Source organism: Marmota flaviventris, chromosome 5 (genome assembly GCF_047511675.1).
Source record: "Marmota flaviventris isolate mMarFla1 chromosome 5, mMarFla1.hap1, whole genome shotgun sequence".
NCBI lineage: Eukaryota > Metazoa > Chordata > Mammalia > Rodentia > Sciuridae > Marmota > Marmota flaviventris.
This window is the reverse complement of record NC_092502.1, coordinates 85,070,538-85,091,352: the sequence shown is the minus strand read 5'-3', so window position 1 is coordinate 85,091,352 and position 20,815 is coordinate 85,070,538. Positions and strand designations below refer to the sequence as shown.

The 20,815-nt window shown below is 35.8% G+C and overlaps 1 pseudogene; it reads right to left on the bottom strand.

Annotated features, from left to right (window-relative positions):
• Window positions 1-202: 202 nt before the first annotated feature.
• On the bottom strand, window positions 203-1,302 carry LOC139705912 (receptor-binding cancer antigen expressed on SiSo cells pseudogene; annotated as a pseudogene).
• Between the last annotated feature and the right edge of the window lie 19,513 nt (window positions 1,303-20,815).

The window sequence follows — 20,815 nt, the reverse complement described above, 5'->3', positions numbered from 1 at the left end:
TATTGCTATATTCCATTGGTAGTAATTTCTTAGCAAATAATTATCTTATATTTGGAGCACGTTGAAGAAAATGTCTCATAAATCTTTTGTGCTTTTCAATCTCACTCATTAAAGGTACTTTGGAAGAACCCTGGTGTCCTGGATGGTCTGATGAATGCTCTGAATTAAGCACTGTGTTTGCATTCTAAAAATACTCTCTGATCTATACAAATGGTGTGTACTTTATGGAGTTCAGATTTCTCCTGGCATCATGACATTTGGAGAATATTTGTTTTGAGCGTCTCATAAGGATTTTGTTTTGCTCCCTCTTCATTAGCCTCTGTGCTTCCTTTTCCATTTTCTTTCTTTGTGATTCTGCTGTTTTCTTTTCTCTGTTATTTTCTGCTGCCTCAGGACTTCTGCTTGCCAGGCTATATTGTCTTGTTGCTCTTCTTCCCCTGCATTGGTATTTTCTTGCCAGGTATCTAAGTTACCTAATTCAGAAGATTGATGAATAAAAGTGTGATGGTTTAGATTAGATGTCTCCCCAAAGGCTCATGTGAGAAACAGTGCAAGAACATTTAGAGTTGAAATGATTGGGTTATGAGAGCCTTAATCTAATCAGGCATTAATCCCCTGATAGGGATTAACTGGGTGGTAACTATAGGCAGGTGGGGTGTGGCTGGAGGAGGTGGGTCCCTGGGGGTACGTTTTTGGGATATATATTGTGTGAGCTGAGCTTAGCTCTCTCTCTCTCCTTCCTGGTGCCAAGTTCCCAGCTGTTTTTCTCTACCACACACTTTCACTGTGATGTTCTGCCTCACCTCCAGCCCAAAGGAATGGAGTCAGCCATCTGTGGACTGAGACTTCTGAAACCATGAGCCTCCAAATAAACATTTCCTCCTTAAAATTATTCTCATCAGGTCTTTTTGTCACAGCAGTATAAAAGCTGACTAAAGCCAACAGGCATATCTTGTGTAGCTGCTAATGTATACAAGAAACCTGTGCTACTATCGGGGATGCCCAAATTTAAAAGTTTTCTTAATAATGATTTTCTGAGTTTCCCTATACTTGATGTCATGTCTTTAAAATAGTCAGGTTCTATTTGTTCCAAAGTATTCTGTTGGGTTGCCACATTCCCTCTTTCAATCTTTACAAGCCTACTCTTTCTCGTCTGTTTAAGAACTGACTGTAGATGGCAAAAGTATTTGGTCTCCACTTAATATCCTTCCTCTGTCATTTGCATATTAATCTCTTTAGGAAAAAAAATACTGTTGCTAGACAGGTATGAACCTTAAATACCCCAAACTGAGTGATGGCCATGGTGGGAATCAAAACCTAAAATTGGTTGATGGGGAAACAAATCATACTCACTGCACAGATGAGAAGAACATGAGTGTTTTCATGTTACACAGCTTCATGCCTTCTGTACTGCATTATGTGAAACATTTTAAGGTGCTGTAGGTGGATGCCTGGTGGGCTTGTTGTAGGGACAGACGTGGCAAGACACCAAAGATAGCAGGAAACAGTTTTATTTGGCTGCAACCAGGTTCAGAGGGCACAGCTTTTGTTGTAATCAATCAATCCCTTGAACCCTGAGTTCAGGTAGTTTCATCAGAGTTTTATATCCAGCATGTAAGGGGAGGGGCTCAAAGGTTCACAGTCTGCCGAAGTTCACATAAAAGCAGCTTTTTCTTTCATTGTTTTGGGCAAGTTAACCCTTCAAGGACAACACCTGAAAAGGGGAGAGCTTTTTCTCCCCTCTTTCCTCCCCCTGCCAGCTGTTACCATGGAGCCCAATTGGTAACTTATCTTAAAATTGTAGACATCTCTGTGAAGCCCAGCTCAAGGCCAGAGGCCTTGTTTGTTCATTTCTACAAACTACTATACTGGATACATGTTTGTGAGAAACTAGTAAGGGGGTGTTCAGCACCTGGAGTGATGATTTTTTCCTGGCCAGTGGCCAAGTAAAACAGGGCGACATGAAAATAGGAAGTTTATCTACATTGAACTCTTTTGCAGAGACTCTTTTGCTGACAGTCCTAAAATCAGCCATGGTGAAGATTTCTGGAGAAGCCCAGTTAAGACTTTTCTGTGGAGAAAGGGGGTGCCACTTCAGGATGAGATTTGCATTGTGGAAAAAGCAAACTTGAGAGGTGTGAGTCATGTAGAGGGAGGGCAAAATTTCCTACCAAGAGGGAAAAAATTTTAAGACTAGGGGTTTTCTGGGCTGGTGCCTCACAAGCTGGTCTCCCAAGGATGGGCTACATGTACCTGTACTTAACCATTTTGAAAATAAGTATGTTTTTGGAATCACCTCCTAGTTCAATGGTTTGTTTAATTTAATCATAAATTCATGCGGTGGAATGACTCTCTGATTTGTGAATCAATTTATCAAGTTTTCCTTTTCATTTTTAGACATATATCTTCTCCTAACTTAGATAGTCAGAAGCCCTTTGGCCAGTCTCCACAAACTTTAAATTTCCTTACATTTGTTTTCTCTGTCTCTTGCTCTGACTCTTCTGTTTGTTTTTACTTGAAATTTATAAGAATAAATGGCAGATATGATATCCTTTACCCCAAATTCTTCAAGGAATTTTTTAAGTATATACATTCTCTTACATAATCAGAGTACAATTATGGGAAACGGAAGTTAATATTGATGCAATACTATTATCTGACTTATAAACCTTATCCATATTTGCTAATTGCTAATTGTCCCATTAACGACCTCTTTGTTTTTTTTGGTTAAAGAATGCACTGCATTAGTTACCATGTCCTTTTTCATTTAAAATCTGTGTGATTCTGTTTTTCATGTTATTGACACTTTAAAGAACACAGGACAGTTGTGTAGAATGCTCTCTTGAGTTTGTCTCATACTTTCCTACCACTATTGACTCTATTGGCTCAAATCAACTTATTTAGTTATATACCAGCTGGTTAATGTCATAAAGTGATCATATAAAAATGTTTGAAAACAATTACCAGGGTCTTATTTGTTTAGGATAAATCATAAGTCACCTATACCAACACAAAATCTTACCAGCAGTGTGTGAAAGTACCTGTATTCCTATGTCAAAGTTAACAATGTATTGATAGATTTTATAATTGTTTATTTAGGAAGAGAAACAATATCTCATTGTTGTAATGTATAGTATTTAGGAAAATTGAACTGAACCATTACTACTTTTTCTTACTTTATTATTCAGCTGCTTATAACCATCATCTAATCATTTGCATATTCATTTTTAATGACTGTATGTGAACATTACATGTAAGTATTATAAATATTTGAAATATTTTTAAACTCCAGATTTGTAGCTAAGAGATGTACATTTCACATTAATAAAGAAAAATAGTACAAGGAAATAAGCCACTACAACAAATGACAGGAAAACTAAAGTGAGAAACAGCATAAAAAACCTGGAACATCAAAGTAGCTGATACTGTGATTTTTTTTTCCTAAATGTACATGAATGGGTTAAGGATACTTGGATTTAGTTTTAAAATATTTAAATTAGGTTTTGTGCTATTGTAAGAGATACTCTTAAAACTGAATGAGTGAAACAAGGTTAGAAAAGAATGGACAAGGACATGGCAGGCACCTGCAAACAGTGTTGTTCTTGTTTAGGCCTCAGGCAAAGAGTGTTAAATAAAACAATTAGATGTGCTGACCACTAATGTAATTTGTATCAAATAAATGAGTATACGCCTTTCGGTCGGTGTAAATAACACATTCTATATAGAAAGCACAATTACAACTATGATAAAATTAGTCAAAGCATAAATATAATTGGAAATTTTAATATAGCTTTTATTTCTGACTAATTAAATGGTCAAAAATAAAACATGGGAATAAAGACACTGAATAATGTAATTAAATTTGCTAAATATAAAAATGTTTATTCATAATATACAGATTTTATTTTATTATTTATTTATTGTTTATATATAACAGTGGAATGCATTACAATTCTTGTTACATACATAGAACTCAAATTTTCATATACATAGTAAACACTCACACCTATTTGTGTCTTCATACGTGTACTTTGGATAATAATGATCATCACATTCCACCACCATTAATTATCCCATGCCCCCTCTCTTCCCCTCCCACCCCTGTGCCCCATTTAGAGTTCATCTATTCCTTACATGCTCCCTGTCCGTATCCCACTATGAATCAGCCTCCTTATATAAGAGAAAACATTTAGTATTTTGGGATTGGCTAACTTCACTTAACATTATCTTCTCTAACTCTGTCCATTTACCTGCAAATGCCATGATTTTATTCTTTTTTATTGCTGAGTAATATTCCATTGTGTATATATGCCACATTTTTTTTTTATCCATTCATCTATTAAAGGGTATCTAGGTTGTTTCCACATTTTAGCTATCATGATTGTGCTGCTATAAACATTGTTGTGGCTGTGTCCCTGTAGTATGTTGTTTTCAAGTCCTTTAGGTATAGACCAAGGAGAGGGATAGCTGGGTCAAATGGTGGTTCCATTCCCAATTTTCCAGGAAATCTCCATACTGCTTTCCATATTGACTGCACCAATTTGCAGCACCACCAGCAGTGTATGAGTGTACGTTTTCCTCCACATCCTCACCAACACTTATTGTTGTTTGTATGCATAATAGCTGCCATTCTGACTGGAGTGAGATAAAATCTTAAACTGGAACAACACAGGGATGCTCTCTTTCACCACTTCTATTTAACATAGTTCTTGAAACACTGACTAGATCAATTAGAAGAAAGAAATTAATGGGATATATATAGGAAAAGAAGAACTCAAATTGGCACTATTTGCTGATGATATGATTCTATACCTGGAAGACTCTAAAAGTTTCACTGAAAAACTTCTAGAACTAGTAAATGAATTCAGCAAAGTAGCAGGATATAAAATCAACACCCATAAATCAAAGGCATTTCTATATAACAGTGACAAATCCTCAGAAAGGGAAATGAGGAAAACTACCCTATTCTCAATAGCCACAACATAGAGATTTTATAATTTTTATGGGATATTTATAAAGATTGATTATAAATTAAACTATACAGAAAACCCTGAAGACAGCACCAACCTGAAAATTTTTTGATTAAAATGATGCAAAGTAGCAATTAGCTGTGAAGAAATAAAAAAAAAAAAGGAATGCTTTTTTTTTCTTCTTTAAATTAACCTGGCAGAAAAGTGAAAACCAAAACTACAGTTAATACTATTTTTGAAAAAATGATTGGGAATACTCCTTGTATTAACAGAAATAAACCCAATAAAACAGGAAGAGGGGATTCTGACAAAAGATACAAATTAATGAAATAGAAAATTAACCCATAAAATATATGATCAATAAACAGTATTTATTTTTTGGGGGGATAGATAAATTATTATCTGACAAAACAAATTAAAATAGAAAGAAAGCACACTTGCAGACTATTAATAATGAAAACTGGCTAAAACCCCAATGACAGAGGAGGTAAAAATATAGACCAACTATGTCAAATAATTACTTGAAACTCTTAAAGATGACTTCAGTGTACAGAAATAAATGACTATTAAAATAATAAAAAATCAAAAGTAAATCATGATAGACTAAAAAGAAGAAAGAAGCCTATTATTTAGTGTGTTTAATACTTGCTATTTTTATACTTAAATACTGGCAGTGCTAATTTTTGAGAACAATTTAGAAATATTTTAAACCCTTATATAACTGAAAGCACTTCAATTCAGAAATTTCTCTTTTAAGAATTTATTCTTAGAAAATGATCAAATGAGTTTTTAAACGACCACTCATGGATGGTTTTAATAGTTATTTTTGCTCACTTTTGTGAGGTTGTTTACCTCCCTAGGAACAATTTACCCTATGACAGGGGTAAAGAATTTATGATGGTATCTCAATATAATAAAGATATTTATAGGAAGACAAAAGCTAACATTATACAGAATAGAGAAAAGCTGAAATAATTTTCTCTAATATTTGGAATAAGATAAGCATATCTACTTTAATACTTTTCATTCAACATAGTTCTAGAAGTCCTAGCTAGAGTTGAAGGCAAACAAACAACAACAAAAGAAAACAAACCAAAACAAAGTAATAAATAAAGAAATAAGAAATAAAAAACATCCAAATTGGGAAAAATGAAGCCAAAATGTCAGCTTGTAGATGACATGGTCTCATATATAGGACATTCCTAAAACTCCAGACCCAAACTGTTAGAAGTGACAAAAGAATTCAGCATTTAAGATGGCAGAATGGAGCAGGTCACTTTCCTGGCTGCTCCATGGTAGGAAGCCAAGAAAGCAGACAAGCAGCTTCTCAGCAAGGTGGATGAGTGAAAAAAGTGGGGGAGGGAACTTAACTTTTTACTGGAATTCAATACTGGACACTCAAAGCAGATTGGGGCCTCAGGAGATTGGATATAATAAAATAAGAAAGTAATCTGGCACCACAGCTGCTGTCGTGGCCAGAGGCACCAGCCAGAGCAGTTCCTCTGTGAGCACAGAGGAGGGATAAGGGAATTAAAATAATCCACATTTTTAGGAAGAATGAGTTGCATCTGGATGCAGAGAGTTGAGAGATCTAAGACGCGGCCCAACTAAACTGAAAGGTGCCCTACCCAATAGCCTTGTATGGGAAAGAAACCGCATCTGGAGGCATGTGAAGTACAGAGGAAGGAATCATTTTGCAGCCACAGAGCAGGGATTGTCAACTGGGAAAGTGGAGTTCTACAAACCCAAGTGTGACCTGAAACACAGGGGCGGCAAACTCACACTGCATGATATACAGTGTGCCTAAGTGACCAGGAATAAATCAAATGTGGAACAAGGTTTACACAGGAACAACTGGTCTCCAAAACCCACTGGGCTTGTCCCCTCCCCCTCTAATCTGGCTGCTTGTAGGACTGGCTGGGAAAGACACCCCTGCCAGCAATTTGAAAGGGCCGGGGCAGGAGAGACAGACTAGAGTCAGAGACTAGGAAACTTGCGGTCCACAGCCAATATACTGAACTAAAAATTGTCTCTTCTACCACATATGTGGACCCAGGGGAGATCCTGGGATGTAGTCTTCCAGCATAACCTGGCAATGCCAGGCCCTGGAGGTGAGCTGATTTAGAACATTCAGACCAATTGGTATCCAGTGAAGAACCTGGAGTCTAGCTAAGCCTGAAGCATGGAGCCTTCCCCTGCCCCCCCCCCCCCCCCAGGAGTTCTGCCTATAGGATTTACCTCTCTCACCCTAGCAACCCCATCCTGAGGGTGGAGCAAGTATCATACTCCAGACATCCCCATCTGACTGCTGAGAAGGGAAGCTGAGAATCTTTTGAACTCCAACTGAAACTATTTAACTTTTCATTGAGAGCTTTTGGTCTTCTTATTTTCCTTTTCTCTACTTAATTGTGACCTGGATCATTCATGGATATTTATACATATTCATATTTTTCTTTTCTCATTTCTAGCATTTTTGAAATCAGTTATTTTTAATGGATCAGGGTTTTTTTGAGAAATAGGAATTTTGACTATTATGTTTCAGTTTTGTTTTGTATTCTTTTAATTTTTATTTAAAAAATGTTTACTTTATATAAATATTTTTATTTCAATTATCCATTTTACTGCAATCTCTTTCTCTATTTTCTTCTGCTAACAGCCAATCTCTATTATTTTGTCTTTCATTCTTTCTTTAATTTTATTACTTCTGTCTTCTCTCCTCCTTCATTTATTACTTCTATCTTCTCTCCTTCCTCATAATCATCACATCCTATATCACTTCTGTTCTCTCTCTGTCCATCATATGAAATTGTAAACCACCTTGCAAACTTACTGTTTTTATTGTAGGCAGTAACTGATCATACAATTTTCTTTTTTTTAAACATTTATTTTTTAGTTATAGGTGGACACTATATTTTTATTTTACCATTATGTGGTGCTGAGGATTGAACCCAGTGCCTCACGCATGCCAGGCAAATGCTCTTCCTAGGAGCCACAACCCCAGCCCACTGATCACACAATTTCTGTTCACTGTGACAACATTGCAAACAGCATAGCAGGAACTATTTGGTTTACTGCTATATATTGTTTGCATTGGTTGTTGTTATTAATTGTTTCCCCCTAAATGGTGAGATACTGGGAAAACTTCAGGGACACAGTAAGTCCACAGGGTAGAAATTCTACTGCCTCACATCCATACTGTTAGACGGGCAGACACACAAACAACATGAAAAAATAATGGAACAAATCACCCCAAACAAACCAACATACTTCAATAATAGAATCTATCATCACCACAGTGGAAGAAATGTCAGAGAAAGAGTTTTGAATACACATAGTTAAATTAACCTGTGAGGTAAAGGAAAATGTAAGAAGTGACATGAGAGAAAAAATACAGGAAGTGATCAGCTGGGGTTGTGGCTCAATGGTACAGTGCTCACCTTGCATGCATGAGGCACTGGGTTTGATCCTATAGCACCACATAAAAATAAAACAAGGATATTGTATACACCTAAAACTAAAAAAAAATAAATGTTAAAAAAATACAGGAAGTGAAAGATCACTTCAATAAAGAAAATCAAGCAGAAATCCTTGAAATAAAAGAATCAATAAGCCAAATTCAAAATTTAATGGGAAGCATCACCAAGAGATTATTACACTTGGAAGACTGTGTGTGTGTGTGTGTGTGTGTGTGTGTGTATGTGTATGTATTACACACTAAAAATAATTACAAAATTAAATGTGGGAAATACATCTAAAGAGACATTTCTCAAAGTAAGACATGCACATCACCAAGAGGTATATGAAAAATGTTCAACACTATTAGATGTCAAGAGCAGTTAATAAATAATTGCTTTGAATTATGTGAAATCAAGACAGTGAGGTGGGCTTTTGGGAACCCTGTGGTGTGAGGGTGCCGGGGAAACACGTGCCTATTTGCAGTGTGACTTCTGTTGATAGGCAAGTTGTGTGCTTGTCATGGAATCCATAGTTTAAAGCCTTGATCTCAAACCCCAGCTGACTAGATGTAGAAGAGATGGGCATAACCTGCTGAGCCCCAACCATATATTTTTTTTCAACTTCATTCTGTTTACCTTAGGAAGTTTTTCACACTGAAACCCTTTAATGCCCAGACCTTTATTCCCCTTGTTAGATCCAGTCTCCATCCAAGCTGGATCATCCCACTGTGCCCCTGCTTTTCACTTATTTCTGTGTCTTTGTCTTTATTTCTTAAATTTAACATACCTCTGATATTTCTAATCTGACGCACTGCCCTAGTTGGGGGAAACTGAGTAAACATCATGATAATTATCAGAAATTCAAATCAAAACTACCATAAGATATCACCTCAATCCCATAAAATGGCTGTTATCAAAAAGACTAAAGATAACAGGTGCTGGCAAAAATGTGGATAAAAGGGAAAACTTGCACCCTTTTTGGTGGGGATATAAATTAGTGAAGCCATTGTGTAAGACACTATGGAGGTTCCTCAGACCATTGAAGACAGAGCTACCATAGGAGCCAGCAATCCCATGCCTGGGTATATTACTGAAGAAAATGAAATCAGTATGTTGATAAGACATCTGTCTTCCTATATTCATTGTAGCACTATTCATGTTAGCTGTTATGGTTTGGATCTAGACTATTCCCCCAAAGCTAATGTGTTGAAAGCTTGGCCCCCAAAGTGTAATGTTCAGAGGTGGAGCTTGGGAGTTGTGATTAGATAATGAAGGCTCTGACCTTGTCAGTGGATTCAACCTTTGATGGGTTCCTAACTGAAGGCATTATTGGGAGGTGGTGGAAACTGGAAAAGGTGGAACCTAGCTGGAGAAGATCACCAGGGACATGCCCAAGAAGGGTATTTCTTGCTTCTAGCCCCTTTATCTCTCTCTCTTAGCAGCTGTCATGAGGCAAGCAGGCCTTTTTCCTATGATGTTATGCATTACCTTAGGCCCAAAGCAATGGAGCCAGATAAACATGGATTGAAACCTCCAAAACTGTGAATTGAAACAAATTTTTTTTTCTCCTTTGAGATGTTTTTCTCAGGCATTTTTTCAGAAACACAAAATTGATTAAGTCAATACAATAGTCAAGAAATGAAAATAACCTAAGTGTCCATCAACAGATGAATGGATAAACAAAATAGAATAATATTTAGACATAAAAAAGAATGAAGTCCTGTCATTTGTGACAACATGAATGAAATTGGAAATCATTATGGTAGTGAAATAAGCCATTCACAGAAAGACAATACCACACGATCTTATTTAACATGGAATCTAACAAATTTTGATCTCATAGAAGTTGTGAGTAGAATGGTGGTTACCAATGGACAAGGAGAGTAAGGTTGGGGAGGGATGAGAAAAGATCTATCAATGGACACTAAGTTATAGTAAAAAAGAAGTTCTGATGTACTGTTGCAAAGTAGGATGACTATACATAACAATAATTCACTGTACATTTCACAAAGCTAGAAGAAAATATTTCAAAAGCTTTCATCATAAAGAAATTGCAAATATTGGATAAATGTGTTATATGTGAGATAAATATACTTAATCTGATTTCAACATTAAGCAATGTATAAATGTGTTAAAACATTACATGGTACCTTATGAATATGAACAATATTTGCTTTTATGTATATGATAAAAATAAATTAAAAAAACAAAAATAGACCTTAGCTAAAAAAAAACAAATTTATTGTACATAGATATGAAAATGTGCACATGATGTAACAACATCCTTCTGTAGTATTTCCCTGTCATTGTGCCCTCTGTATCTCCTGTTCTGTAAACTCAACACTTCTTTATGTATACTACTAAGAAATTTTTTTTATTTAAAAACAAATGAACAACCTCCCCCATAAAACAAAAATCATGAACTATGTTTCTATTGTCCTAAATGCATATCTGTTAAGCCAATTTGTTCTAGCATTATTTCAGTCTTTTGTTTCCTTATTGATCATTTTTCTGGATATTCTTTCGAGCATCATAGGTAGGATATTGAAGTCTCCTATTGTTGATTTTTTTCCTTTATGTCTGCTGCTTTTTGCATAATATATTTAGATGCTCTGTAGTCAAGTGCATATGTGTCTATGACTGCTACATTTTCCTAGTAGATTCACCCTTTTATCATTTATCTTTTGTGACGTTTTTTCTTTTATAATTATAGTCACATCTTCTCTTTTGGTGCCATTTTCTTAGAACAACTTTTTTTTCTCGCTTTGCTTTTAGTCAATGTGTGTTCTTCAGTGCAAAGTGAGGTTCATTTTTCTTTAAATATTTTTTTTTACTTGTAGAGGGACACAATATATTTATTTATTTATGTAGTGCTGAGGATTGCACCCAGTGCCTCACATGTACTGGGGCAAGCACTCTACCATTGTGCTACAACTCCAGCCCTCAAAAGTGAGGGTCTTGTAGATAGTTTATAATTGGGTGTTATTTTTAACCCATTCAGCTCCTCTAAACATTTTGACTGGAGAGTTTAACATACTTATAAATTAATTATTGATGGATCAGGATCTACTATTGCCATTGTGTTAGTTGTTTTCTGTTACTCTTAGAGTTCATGTGTGTTTTCTTGTCTTGCTGTTTTTATTTATTTTTATTGATATGATTGTGTTTGATTTTCTTTTTTTTTTTCATCTTGGTGCCAGAGATTGAACCCAGGGTTGCTCAACCACTGAGCCACATCTCCAGCCATTTTATATTTTTTTATTTTGAGACAGGGTCTTGCTAAGTAGATTAGGGCTTTACTTAGTTGCTGAGGCTGGTCTTAAACTTGTGATCCTCCTGCCTCAGCCTCTCTTTGTCTTTTTCTTTTGAGTGTCTTCTGTAGATATTATTTTTGTGATTACAAATATCTTGCATATTTAAAACATATCATGTAGTTGTAATAGTATTTTGAAATAGTAAATTACATACAAAACTCTGATTCTCTCCCCAACATGTATTTTGCTGTAATTATAAATTTATATCTATTAATATGGCTTATGTTTTTACATATTTTTGGTTGTAGTAAATATATATATATATATATATATATATATATATATATATATATATATATATATATTACTTTTAAAGTAGAATTAAGTGACTTACCTATTGTTAAAGTAATACAAAATTCTGAATTTATTTGTATATTTTAAGAATGAGTTTCATACTTTCTTACATTATCATGTTGCTGTTTAGCATCTGTTATGATTTGAGCACTCAGAGTTGGAGCTTTTGGGAACTGATTAGATCATGAGGGCTCTGACCTCATCAGTATATATATCCATTGATACCAAAATGGACTTTGGGAGCATATAAGTCACTGAGAGGACCTGAAAGGGTCAGCACCCTCCTCCCCAGCACCTTCCTCTTTTTATTTCTCTCTGTTTATCTACCTCCATGAGCTAAGCAGCTTTCCTCTGCCACATCTATCCATCAAGATGTTTTGTCTCACCTCAGGCCCAAGGGGTAGAGCTGGCTATCCATGAACCGAATCCTCGAAACCAAGAGCCAAAATAAATCTTTCCTCCTCTAAGTTGCTCATCTGGTGTTTTGATCATAGGAATGAAAAGCTGACTAATGCAGAAATTGGCACCAAGAATGGGGTTGTTTCTGTGATTATATCAGACTCTGTGATTTAGAAGCACTTGCAAAGCACTTATGGGAGGAGTTTGGAAAGTTTGGAAAGACCACTAGAGAAGCCTTTGAATGTTAGGCAAAGCTGATGGGCAATTCTGGTAAAGACCATGTTGTGGATAGGAATATGGCCCATAAAACTTGTGCTTATGAGATTTAAAAGAAAAATGAGAATTCTACTAGGAATTGGAAAAGAGGCCATTCATGTTACATACTGGCCAAGAATTTGTCTACATTCTCTCCATGCCCTGTGACTTTCTGTCATGCTGAATTTAAATTTGATGGATTAATGGCATAGAAAATTTCAAGGCAGTACAGCATTCAGGCAAAGGCATGTGTCCTGCTGGCAGATTTACTGTGATAATTAGGAGCAGAAAGAAAAGGGGAAAGATTTTAAAAGTTGCAGTTTGCCACCAAAGTGCACATATGATTGGGGTCAAGGAAAGTGTGGTTGCTGAGATAAGTGCCATTAAAGAGAAACCAATATTTTGCACAGAACCAATAGGAAAGATACTTTGGGGGGGCATCCTGGAAATCAGACACACATATGATGGGCTAACAGGTTTAAAAGCAAAAACTTTTTTGAAAGATTTTGCTTTGAGAAGAAAGCCCTAGTATCCTCTTCTTGCAATGGGCCATTTAGAAGGCTGTTTCCCCACAATTTGTTTCACCAAGCTCAGATGCCCAGGGTCCCAGAAGCCACTGTAACTGTTGCCTAAAGGGACCCAGCTACTGCTTAAGCTGCCAGCAGACAGTGGCATAACCCCAGTCGTGCTGGTTCTTGAGGAATACAGGATGCTGGGATTAGTGAGTCATAGTGTCTGTCTACAAGATTTCAAAGGAAGGCCTGGGAGGCCAGACAACTTTTAGTAGGGTCAGAATCCCAGCAGGTAGCCCCTAAGAAGGCAATTTTTAAGCAATGAGAGTGACCTAAAATTGCAATGGAGATCCCAGGAATTAAGAGGTGCCAAAAATATGGACCATCTCCCAAGGAAAGCTATTAGGCCAAGAGAAACACCACCATGGGCAGCACCCAACGAGGTCAAAGGGGCAGGGATGTCCAAGAACTTTGGAGCTCACATTTTACCACCAGGTGGAGTTATAAGACATTATGTTAGTTCAGTTGGGTTTTGGTCTTCCTTTGGTCCCATTCATTCTTTCTATGCTTCTATTCCTCCCTTTGTGAATGGGAATGTCTACTCCATGACATTGTGTGTTTGTATCATGTATCTTTAAAAACAAAACTATAGGGGCTCACAGCTAAAGATTTGCCTTGAGTCTCAGAGGAGACTCTGTTCTTGGACTTTGGAGCAATACTGGAACTATTAAGATGATGGGGATTTTTGGAGATGGACTGAATGCAATTCTAATGCCTCTTCCCAATTTATCATCAAACAGACTATAGCAGGCTCTTCCATGATGGATAGCTGCTTCCAGGAAACATGGTCCAACAAGATCCTGAGTTGTCAGGTTTGTGTTATCACTTCCCATCCACCACTGTTGCTCCTGGAGGCCACTCCCCGTTTTTTTCTATTCAGTTACTCTAAATAATTATAAAGGTTTTTTTTTTTTTTTTTTTGCCATGTTGAAAATGCTTATGATGTGCCAAAAAGACCATAAATATTTACTAGAAAACATAAGAACATATAAGCCACATATTGCTAATAAATTTTACAATTAAATGAAATATAGGTAGCCTGAATTTTACAAAAAAGGAGATTTACTATCAGTAAGGCCCATGTAATGATGTGTGCACATATGAATGTAGATTAGAAGTAGATGTTGGAGACATAAGCAAATGGCTTTGGTAGAGAAAAAAAAAATGTTATCTTTCTTTCTCTAAGTTGTTCTTGTCAAGTATTTTGGTCACAGTTAGATACAGAATCTTTTCATTGTAACTGAAGAATGAATGCCCCATAGTATTTCTTGGGGGGCAGCTCATGTGGTGAGGAATTCCTTCAGCATTCGCTTGTCTGGAAGAGTTTGTATTTTTCTTTCATTTTTGAAGGAAATGAGCACAATGTTTTTGAGATCCAGGAGTAATTTTTTTCTTTTAGCATTTTATTTTATTTTTTATTTTTTTTATGAACTGTCCTTTACATTTATTGCTTGTATACACATGAGATTATAAAACTCAGTGGGAGGAAGAAAAAATAATGGAAGAAAAAGTTACCTGTTTTACATTTTTAAGAACAGCTTTTATAACTTATTATAATTTTGGGGGGAGTACTTGGAGTGGAACCAGGAGTGCTTTACCAATGAGCTACATCCCAGCCCTTTTTATTTTGAGACAGGGTCTTGCTAAGTTGCTTAGAGCCTCACTAAGTTGCTAAGGCTGGCCTCAAACTTGCAATCCTCCTGTCTCAGCTTCCCGAGTCGCTGGGATTACAGGCATGCGCCACCATGCCCAGCAGTTCTTTTAGCATTTTAAACATATCATTCCTCTCACTTTTGGTCTGCAAAATTTCTGCTGAATAATTAGCTGATAGTATCCTGGGAGTTCCTTTGCATGTAAGAAGTCTCTTTTAGTATTTTCAAAATTATCTTTCTTACCTTTTATGATTTGATTATAACTATGTTAGTATAAACTTCTTTGGGTATCTTATTTGGATGTGTTTGGTTTTCTTTGATCTAGATATTCATTTTTTTCCTCAGATTTGGGACATTTTCAACTATTTTTTCTTTGAATACATTTTGTAGTTCTTCCCCTGTTTGTTTCTTCTGAAACTTCCATATTGTGTATATTGGTCTACTTAATGATATTCCACAATTCCTTTAAGCTTTCTTCACTCTTTTCCATTCTTTTAAATATTTGCATTAAATAAATAATAAATTATTATTTTTTAATTACTTATTAAATAAATAAGTAAATAAATACTGCATTATTTTCCATATCTTGTCTTCAAGTTCACTGATCTTTCCCATCTGTTCAACCTAGCCTGCTGTTGAATTTCTAATGAATTTTTCTATTCAGTTTTTAAATTTTAGCTTCATGATTTGCATTTGGTATTCTTTAATAGTTTTTTATATTTTCATGAGAAATTTCAGTTTCTTGTGTTATTCTGTTGACTTCAATGAGCAATTTTATGGTAATTATTTTGAATTGATGTCAAATACATCATAAGTCCATTTCATTAGGATAGCTCCCAGATATTTATCCAGTTCCTTTATTAGGGATGTTTTTGCTGAATTATTTTCCTTAACTCTCTGTTGGTACCTGCATATCATTTCTCAGTTTTCAAGCACTGGCCTCATACAGAAGATTATCACCAATTAGCCCCTCCAGATGTTGTAGGGGCCACTAGAACTCCTTCCCTCTCCAGGGAGAAGCAAGCACTTCTGTTTTTGTTTGCTTTTTGCTGAACCACAGCAAGGAAAGAGCTATGGTTGTTACCAGGATGAGGAATTATCTTTCCCCTGAGTGGCTAAATTATGACACACCATTAAAAACTTCAACACTGGAGAGACAAATGTTAGATCTTTGGGCATCCTCAGAGAAATTGGGGTGCTGGGCACATGGAACAATTATTATTTTCCAAAGGGGAAATCTGAGAGCTGGGATTTTTGTCTGTTCAATCTATGCTGAGTAGAAGGAATGAGTAGTGATTTCTACCAGCCAAAGCTGCTGCCTGTGTTCTCTCTTGGGTAGCTAGACTTTCCTGGACTTGTCAAATCTCCAAGACTAGCAAGAGGAAAACAGTCTTTTTCTGGGAAGTCCTATTCTCCTGGAAAAAATTGGAATGATGTATATGCATGGATCAACCCCTTTGCCACTCTGTGTGAACCTGGGAACTATGAATCTTTTCCTGATCACATGGCTTTGTACCGGGAACAGGATTCTTCTGCACATCTCCCTACTGGCTTAAGTGAGTCTGTTCTTTAATTCTCCCTGGAAACAGGAGACTTTCAGCTAATGTCTGCTTTTTCACAAAAGTAATTTATTTAGGAGTTTTGATGAATCCATTTGTTTGTGAGTGAAAGAGGATCTAGGGTTTTCTGAGTCTGCCATGTTGCTAGTTTCACTCCTAGTCTTTTTTTTTTTGACAGACTTCTGTAAAACTAAATAGTTCAAATTTTTGTTAGTTTTTAAGAAGCTGATATTTTCTCCTCTAAGACCTGGTATAAAGTGATTCAGAGCTCTATGCTTATCCTTTTAATTGTTTGAAATTAAGTAATACGGGATTGTTAACTCCATTAATAAATTGACATGACAAATGATAAGAAGCCAGCACATGTAACTCTCCAAGAAATATGGATATATAATTTAATGTGAAAGATATGGATAAATAACTCACAAATAATCATATCAATATGAAAGGCCTACACAAAACCTGATGATCTACAGTATAGAGCCATGAGCCAAGAAAACATTTATCTCCTCTTGAATCTGTTCATTTAATAAGGCCACCTAGAGTCATAGCACTTGACCTTAAAAGTGCTCAAATAGCAAGCTCCATATTTTATTTCTGTTCCTTTATTTTTCTGTACAAATTCAACCCATATGTGTCTGTACTCTCTGTACTCCCAAGAGGAATGTTAAATCATTATAGGTCAATGGCAGCACTTGTACTTCAAACAAGCCCACAGATGGCAGAGTCCTAGTCTAATTCCCCAGCACTGCAAATGCTGCAAGTGGTGACCAAATATGGTTATCTGCATCCATTCTTTCTGATTTAATATTTGATGAGTCTCTGGGCACTGTGCTAACAACTTCCCATGGTATCTTTAAGGAACCAGCATTGTAGATTATACTTGTTTTGCATGTTACTATGCACACAGCTGGCAGCCACAAGAAGGCAAAATTTAGAGAATATTCCTTCTTTATTTAATTCCTTCAGCAGGTGTCATTTCAGTGTTTTAGCCATCTGGTGTTCTGCAGAATAGAATCTCAATTGCAAAGATTTATTCAAATATACAAGCTGAATAAAAATCTCCTCCAAATAAAAGTATTAAAATGGGCAACAAAACAAATATAGTATTTTATATATTTGTTTTTGCATGTCAACAGATGCGATGCAAAAGTGCTATCAATTTTTAGCGGACCTTATTGGAAGAGATCATAGAAAATAAAGCCATCCTCTATGAAAAATTGGGTAACCTTTGTGAAAAAGTATCTATCCTAAAGAAATATCAGACCTCAAAATGAAATATTTTTCTATTCCTTCTGCATTCTTCTGTAAAAGGTTTATTGGGTGGAAGCAGGAGATAATAAGTATATTTAATCTTTTTCTATAATAAGTCATTAGAGAGTTAGGTGAGATAGACAACTGTTTTATTTTCCTTTTCTGAGTTAATTTTTTTTTTTTTTAGCGTGCAATAGGTCTGTTTAGAATGGTGGTAAAGGAAGCAACAAAGATTTTGTCCAGTCTTCATTCCACATATGAAAACAATTTATCTCACATACCTAATAGATGGGAGTGCCTGGGCTCAAACACAGGATTCATTTTATTTTAGTTTCTTTTACTTTACTGTGCTAGAACATGAGGTCTAGGAAAAAAATGTACAGAGGGAAAAAGAATAACCTTGTTATTACTAAAACTCAATATGGCAGAGACAGAATATGCAATTGGAGATACTTTAAACTCTTTTTGCCTCAGTCTCATCATCTGTAAAATGATCCACCTTTTAATACAAAATTGAATGAGGTAGTATGTGTAAAGTACTTTTTGAATCCCTTTTCAATGGATTTTAAAATTATTTTTATCATTAATTTAATGTCAGAATTCTGAATGCAACTTTGATAGAAAGCAAGCCTTATAGAGATTTTAGTTTTGATATGTAGTGAAAAATGGTAGTTGTACTATATAACCCAAGGTTCTATGCTTTATTTCTTAAAATCCCTATATATCTTTTTTATCAAAATCTAAGGTGTTTTAGTCATACCTTTCTGATAAATGCAAAAATGTAGCTTAGTTTTATCTTTACAACTCTTCTTTTGGGGAAATTATATAGTTCCTGGGGATCTACAATATACATAAGGGAAATAGTCCTGGGTCCACATTCTTTCCATTCCAATGCACTATATGCAGCAATAATTAAGAAATGCTAACTAGAAAAGCTCTTCCCCCCTAAAGATTATATAGCGAACTCACTGGGTGAAAGTACTTTGGGTAATTAAGAATTTGTGGGACCAAGTTCCCACTCTGACATTTATTTGGACCAATGAACACTAGCAAATAGGAGACAAGCAGTGTTTTTTTTTTAGGCATTCATACATTGTAGTTGTTTTCTGACTGTTATAGAGAAATCGATGGCCATCTCAATATGCAGAAACCTGAGCTAGCCTGGTGGCAGAGTCATCCTGTTAGCCCAGGTGACACTGAGATAGCTGCCATTCATGTCAATAAAGCTCTGTGTTATGCTATATGTCAAGTCACAGCCAAGCCAATCTTGAAGAACTATACAGATGGTCATAATATTGTGAAAAGTAGTTAGTGTTTTCTGGGTTAAGTCACTGAGTTTTGAGTTGACTTGTTATAAAGCAAACACTAACTGATAATACAAAATTTACTTATCCTTCATGATCCTCAGGGATTATTCTTAATTTCTTCACACATAATGGTTTTAAATCTACTTTATAGTGAACGGGTTAGTTTTTCCCCAAATTCATACCCACCTGAAACCTCGAATGTGACCTTATTTGGTTTTTGTTGATGTGTGTGTGTCTGTGTGTGTGTATGTGTGTAGTCCTGGGGCTTTAATCCAGGGTATTACACATGCTAGGCAATCACTCCACTACTTACTATATGCCCACCCCAGAATGTGACTTTATTTGGAAATAGAATCTTTGAAGATGTAATTAAGGTAATATATACTAGATTAGGACTGGCCCTCAATTCAACAGGAGCTTCTTAGCACAGACAGAAAAGGACACATAGAGTACATAGCAGAGAAAAGGAGGTGAAGATAGAGGTAGAGTCTGGAGTAATGCACCTACCAGTTAAGGACTACCAAAAATTGCTGGGCAACCCCTAAAAGGTAGGAGAGAGGCATGATACTGACTCTTTTTCAGAGCCACCAAAAGGAACCTGCTATGACAGTATTTTCATATTGGACTTCTGACCTTCAGAGCTGTGAGAAAGTTCCAGACTTCCTTTCGGTTGTAAGCCACCAAATCCATGGCAATTTGTTATGGCAGCCCAAGGGTACACGTATGTATATACAGACATATATACACATATGTATATATATACAAACACACTCACACACACAAGTGAGTCCATGAGCCTGAAATAGTAAAATAATATATAAGTAACAAATAGTACAATACCTTGAATGTAGAATCCTCAACAAAATTTTATTGCTTTTCTTATTATTTATATATTATTTTGAATTCCCTTGATAATTTCTATGTTTTTTTTTCAAATCACAGAAACCAGCACCATGTCTGAATTACAGGTATTTAATAAATATTTCAACAAATAAATTACTTGGAAGAGTAGTTTTTTTTTTTTTTTTTAAATTTGGTGCAGGTGAAAGCTTCAAAGAATTCTAGACTAAGAATAACATGGGAATTCTATCTAGAAACAGCACATCTGGCACTAAGTACTCTTCTAAAGGTCACCTCTTTTGACTCCTTAGCTCATCTACTTTTTCCACACCCTCAATCTCTACCAGAGAAAGTCAAGAGAGGCAGCAAGGAGAGCAGTGGAGAGAAAGAGGAAATTTGTATATCAAGAACAACATCTAGAAAAATTTCTTTTTACACAATTTCCTCCATCACAGACTTTGGCCTTCACCATAGTTGTTCAGGGCTGTGAACACAGATGTCTCCAGGTTGGGTTCCTCTCTGGCCAGGAATTCTCTGATTTCTACCTCTTTGAGCAGCTGCTTATGGCTAAAAATTTCACTTGAACATGAAGCCTTACCTCAATGAACAAGTTAGATACATTTCTGAAAACACACGATAACGAGTTTGGTTTCCACATGCAGTAAATAGCAGAGTGCTCAGGTAGGACTGTAGTTTTCCCTAAGATAGAATACAGGCTAATAATTTCACAGTTCAATCCCAATAACTCATAGCAATTCATAATCATTATAGTAGCCACTGGTCAAAAGTGCCAGATAATAAATAGATAATACATTAGAGGGAGTTGTGTATGTATTTTATCCCATTTTTTTCTTTCACTTTTCAACTAAATACTTTATGCTTGTTTCCTATCTCCTTTCTAAGCTATTACTGACAGTGTGAGAAAATGGAAGAATATATTTGTA